We start from the raw sequence: 6,172 nt of genomic DNA, 5'->3' as shown, positions 1-6,172 counted from the left end.
ACAAACTGAACCTTCTCCTTACTACCTGATCCAGTCACAAACTGAACCTTCCCCCTACTACCTGATCCAGTCACAAACCGAACCTTCCCCCTTACTACCTGATCCAGTCACAAACTGAACCTTCCCTCTACTACCTGATCCAGTCACAAACTGAACCTTCTCCTTACTACCTGATCCAGTCACAAACCGAACCTTCCCCCTACTACCTGATCCAGTCACAAACTGAACCTTCTCCTTACTACCTGATCCAGTCACAAACTGAACCTTCCTCCTACTACCTGATCCAGTCACAAACTGAACCTTCCTCCTACTACCTGATCCAGTCACAAACTGAACCTTCCCCCTATAACCTGATCCAGTCACAAACCGAACCTTCCCCCTACTACCTGATCCAGTCACAAACTGAACCTTCCTCCTACTACTTGATCCAGTCACAAACTGAACCTTCCCCTTACTACCTGATCCAGTCACAAACTGAACCATCTCCCTGCTGTGACTGACAGATACTACAACAGTCCTATGGCTTACTCTGTGAGACTGCTTAATGCCGCTTAACTGTAATATTGTATACTACGTCTGATATGTTTTGTTTTATTTACTTAATTATGTAGGTTTATGTATGCTGCACATTACCTTTTAGCTGCAAATATGTACAATAACAAAATAAACCTTCAATATATGTATTTTGTCTGCCATCCAGGGTTTTAACCAAGCCCAGCCCTACTTAGCTTTGATATTACTCACTGACTTCTACCAATGTGCTATCGTGAGGAAGATTAATGAGAGATCTCTTAATAACTAATGTAGTCACTGTTGTTATTGACGTCATTCCAAAGGGCGGGTTTAAAAGAGGAAATGAAATGCGACCATTACTTCATAAGTCATATATTACCAAATAATACTATGAAGGCCTGTAACTTCATGAATCTGGAACAGCCTTCCGTGTACTTTTTAAATGTAATCTCAACGACAATCCAGGTAATTGGGTTCTGCTATTAGATGAAGACCAGCGATAACACATTAAGTTGTTGTATAAATACTGGAAATAATTGAAAAAACTATTTCAGATTTTTGGTTTAGTTTAGTCACCCGAATGTCTATCACTGTCAACCATTTAAAAGGACAGCAAAGTTCAAAGTTCAAAAGGCATTTCAAGAACATCACAAACCAAATGTGGAATCGGTCCGGAAACACACTTTCAAGAATGAAATCTAATTGTGTCCTAATGAGCAACAGAAAAGCGTAGGTGCCAGTCGACGTGCTCAGGGGTGCTTTAGGTGCAGCGTGTACATTTGGAGACAGCAACTGCTGTCCCTGTCTCTGTCTCGGTATCGGTATTTTTTTGCCAAGGAAACTAATGTCCCCTCAGGCCTCTACTCCACCACATATCTTCAGCACAAAATGCATGTGTGTATAGTCCGTATGTCACGTCCTGACCATAGTAAGATGTTATTTTCTATGGTAGAGTAGGTCAGGGCGTGACAGGGGGTGTTTTTGCTATGTTTTGTATTTCTATGTTCATGTTCTAGTTTTGTATTTCTATGTTGGTTTTGCTTGGGATGATCTCCAATTAGAGGCAGCTGGTCCTCGTTGTCTCTAATTGGAGATCATACTTAAGTAGGGTTTTTTTTCCACCTGGGTTTGTGGGAGATTAGTTTTGAGTAGTGTCTTTCACCTCTGCATCACGTTTTATTTATTTATAGATATTTTTTGGGGTCATTCAAGGTTATTTATGTATTGCATAGTTTCACAGTATAAATAAAATGTGGAATGATACACACGCTGTACACACGCTGCACTTTGGTCCGCTCATTCCTACGACAACCGTGACATTGTATGTTATCGTGTGTGTAGTTCGTATGTTATCGTGTGTGTGTAGAGCGTATGTTATCGTGTGTGTATGCATGTGCCTATGTTTCTGTTGCTTCACAGTCCCCGCTGTTCCATAAGGTGTATTTTTATCTGTTTTTTAAATCTAATTTTACTGCTTGCATCAGTTACCTGATGTGGAATAGAGTTCTATGTAGTCATGGCTCTATGTAGTATTGTGCACCCCCCATAGACTGTTCTGGACTTGGAGATGGTGAAGAGACCTCTGGTGGCATGTCTTGTGGAGTATGCATGGGTGTTCGAGCTGTGCGCAAGAAATTCAAACAGACAGCTCGGTGCATACAACATGTCAGTACCTCTCATAAATACAAGTAGTGATGAAGTCAGTCTCTCGAGATTGACATGCATATTATTTATATTGGCTCTCTGTGTACATCCAAGGGCCAGACGTGCTGCCCTGTTCTGAGCCAATTGCAATTTTCCTAAGTCCCTTTATGTGGCACCTGACGAGAAAACTGAACAGTAGTCCACGTGTGACAAAACTAGGGCCTGTAGGACCTGCCTTGTTGATAGTGTTGTTAAGAAGGTAGAGCAGCTCTTTATTATGGACAGACTTCTCCCCATCTTAGCTACTGTTGTATCAATATGTTTTGACCATGACAGTTTACACTCCAGGGTTACTCCAAGTAGTTTAGTCACCTCAACTTGCTCAATTTCCACATTATTTATCACAAGATTTAGTTGAGGTTTAGGTTTTAGTGAATGATTTGTCCCAAATACAACGCTTTTAGTTTTAGAAATATTTAGGACTAACTTATTCCACCCATTCTGAAACTAACTGCAGCTCTTTGTTAAGTGTTGCAGTCATTTCAGTCGCTGTAGTCGCTGACATGTACAGTATTGAGTCATCCGCATACACAGACACACTGGCTTTACTCACAGCCAGTGGCATGTCATTAGTAAAGATTGAAAAAAGTAAGGGGCCTAGACAGCTGCCCTGGGGAATTCCTGATTCTACCTGGATTATGTTGGAGAGGCTTCCATTAAAGAACACCCTGTGTGTTCTGTTAGACAGGTAATTCTTTATCCACAATATAGCAGGGGATGTAAAGCCATAACACATATGTTTTTCATTCAGCAGACTATGATCGATAATGTCAAAAGCTGCACTGAAGTCTAACAAAACTATATAGCTTGTATGCATACCTGATTCAACTTGTCAACTGATCATCAAACCCTCAATGAGTCGAATCAGGTGAGTTTGTCCAGGGTTACAAAGAAAATCTGTACAGTTGTGGGTACTGGAGGACCAGGGTTGGGGGTACTGGAGGACCAGGGATGGGGGTACTGGAGGACCAGGGTTGGGGGTACTGGAGGACCAGGGTTGGGGGTACTGGAGGACCAGGGTTGGGGGTACTGGAGGACCAGGGTTGGGGGTACTGGAGGACCAGGGTTGGGGGTACTGGAGGACCAAGGTTGGGGGTACTGGAGGACCAGGGTTGGGGGTACTGGAGGACCAGGGTTGGGGTACTGGAGGACCAGGGTTGGGGGTATTGGAGGACCAGGGTTGGGGGTACTGGAGGACCAGGGTTGGGGGTATTGGAGGACCAGGGTTGGGGGTATTGGAGGACCAGGGTTGGGGGTACTGGAGGACCAGGGTTGGGGGTACTGGGGGACCAGGGTTGGGGGTACTGGAGGACCAGGGTTGGGGGTATTGGAGGACCAGGGTTGGGGGTACTGGAGGACCAGGGTTGGGGGTATTGGAGACCAGGGTTGGGGGTACTGGAGGACCAGGGTTGGGGTACTGGAGGACCAGGGTTGGGGGTACTGGAGGACCAGGGTGGGGGGTACTGGAGGACCAGGGTTGGGGGACTGGAGGACCAGGGTTGGGGGTATTGGAGGACCAGGGTTGGGGGTACTGGAGGACCAGGGTTGGGGTACTGGAGGACCAGGGTTGGGGGTACTGGAGGACCAGGGTTGGGGGGTACTGGAGGACCAGGGTTGGGGGTACTGGAGGACCAGGGTTGGGGGTACTGGAGGACCAGGGTTGTGGGTTCTGGGGGACCAGGGTTGGGGGTACTGGAGGACCAGGGTTGGGAAACACTGTTCTATATCTGTCAGTATGTATGTACCATGACCTCATCAACATGCCTCCTGTCTTCACTGATCCACTTCAATGTCCCCCTTCATTTATCTCCTCCAAGGTGATTGTGCAGAGATCATTACCCACACAGACACTCACAGACACAGACAAGACACACACACATGCACACACTCACAGGCCAGACTGACTACCTCACACTGACACTGACTACCTCACACTGACTACCTCACACTGACTACCTCAGATTAACTACCTCACACTGACTACCTCACACTGACTACCTCAGATTAACTACCTCACACTGACTACCTCAGATTAACTACCCAACACTGACTACCCCACACTGACTACCTCAGATTAACTACCTCACATTGACTACCTCACATGGACTACCTCAGATTGACTACCTCATACTCTCACCACCTTTTAGTTCTGTTGTTTACTGAGGTTAGAGACCCTGATCACACGCTAGACAACGCCACACTACATAACGAAGGGAACACCCTGTCACCTCTGCAGCTACTGTTTCTATCTTTCTGAGGCAGAGTTATTCAGTTTCGGGAAGGTAGAGTTTTTTTTTTTTTTAGGCAAGGCCACGGGTCTGAGACTCCAAACCAATCGACGACACTTCAATTCTGGGACACTTTATATTTCACATCCCCTGTCTATTCTATTTAAACACACTTTCCGAATAAACACCTTTCAAACACCCCAACATAACTGATATTACAAAAGTATTCCTATCTGAGGAATGTGTCCTGCTTTCTTTTATTTTTATTTTACATAATGTTTACTTTTTTTTTTATCTAACGCGGACACGTTGTTCAGAAAGTGATAGTTTTCTAGTAAGAGTTGGATTGGAGTGTTGTATGTAAGGTGTTTGAGACTGATTTTCATAATGAAACAGTCTCTATGGTGATACATTGACATGGAGGAAGTCTGAACAGCAGAACAGGTCTATTGTATGCTTTATTCATGTTATATATATGGCCTAAAATGTGTACTCTTGTTTCATCAAATAAACATATTTATACAGTTTTTATATTTATGAAAAATACACCACAATACAACACAACATCAAATGAACGTCATGTTATCACAAACATATCCAATCATTTGACTGATCTTACAACTGAACGACAATGCATTTAGACAAATTACTGGGAAAGTTCAGCTAGAACCAGTCGTGGCCAGATCTGACAATACAAGCATTTCGCTACACCCACAATAACATCTGCTAACCGTGTATATGGACCAATAACATCTGCTAACCATGTGACCAATAACATCTGCTAACCATGTGACCAATAACATCTGCTAACCATGTGTATGTGACCAATAACATCTGCTAACCATGTGTATGTGACCAATAACATCTGCTAACCATGTGTATGGACCAATAACATCTGCTAACCATGTGACCAATAACATCTGCTAACCATGTGTATGTGACCAATAACATCTGCTAACCATGTGTATGTGACCAATAACATCTGCTAACCATGTGTATGTGACCAATAACATCTGCTAACCATGTGTATGGACCAATAACATCTGCTAGCCATGTGTATGTGACCAATAACATCTGCTAACCATGTGTATGTGACCAATAACATATGCTAACCATGTGTATGGACCAATAACATCTGCTAACCATGTGTATGTGACCAATAACATCTGCTGAACGTGTGTATGTGACCAATAACATCTGTTAACCATGTGTATGGACCAATAACATCTGCTAGCCATGTGACCAATAACATCTGTTAACCATGTGTATGTGACCAATAACATCTGCTAAACGTGTGTATGTGACCAATAACATCTGCTAACCATGTGTATGTGACCAATAACATCTGCTAAACGTGTGTATGTGACCAATAACATCTGCTAACCATGTGTATGTGACCAATAACATCTGCTAACCATGTGTATGTGACCAATAACATCTGTTAACCATGTGTATGTGACCAATAACATCTGCTAGCCATGTGACCAATAACATCTGCTAACCATGTGTATGTGACCAATAACATCTGCTCAACACATGTGACCAATAACATCTGCTAACCACGTGTATGGACCAATAACATCTGCTAACCATGTGTATGTGACCAATAACATCTGCTAACCATGTGACCAATAACATCTGCTAACCATGTGTATGTGACCAATAACATCTGCTCAACACGTGTATGGACCAATAACATCTGCTCAACACGTGTATGTGACCAATAC

The sequence above is a fragment of the Salmo salar genome, chromosome ssa24, assembly GCF_905237065.1.
Source record: "Salmo salar chromosome ssa24, Ssal_v3.1, whole genome shotgun sequence".
In the NCBI taxonomy this organism is placed as follows: domain Eukaryota; kingdom Metazoa; phylum Chordata; class Actinopteri; order Salmoniformes; family Salmonidae; genus Salmo; species Salmo salar.
Note: the sequence above shows the minus strand (reverse complement) of the source record.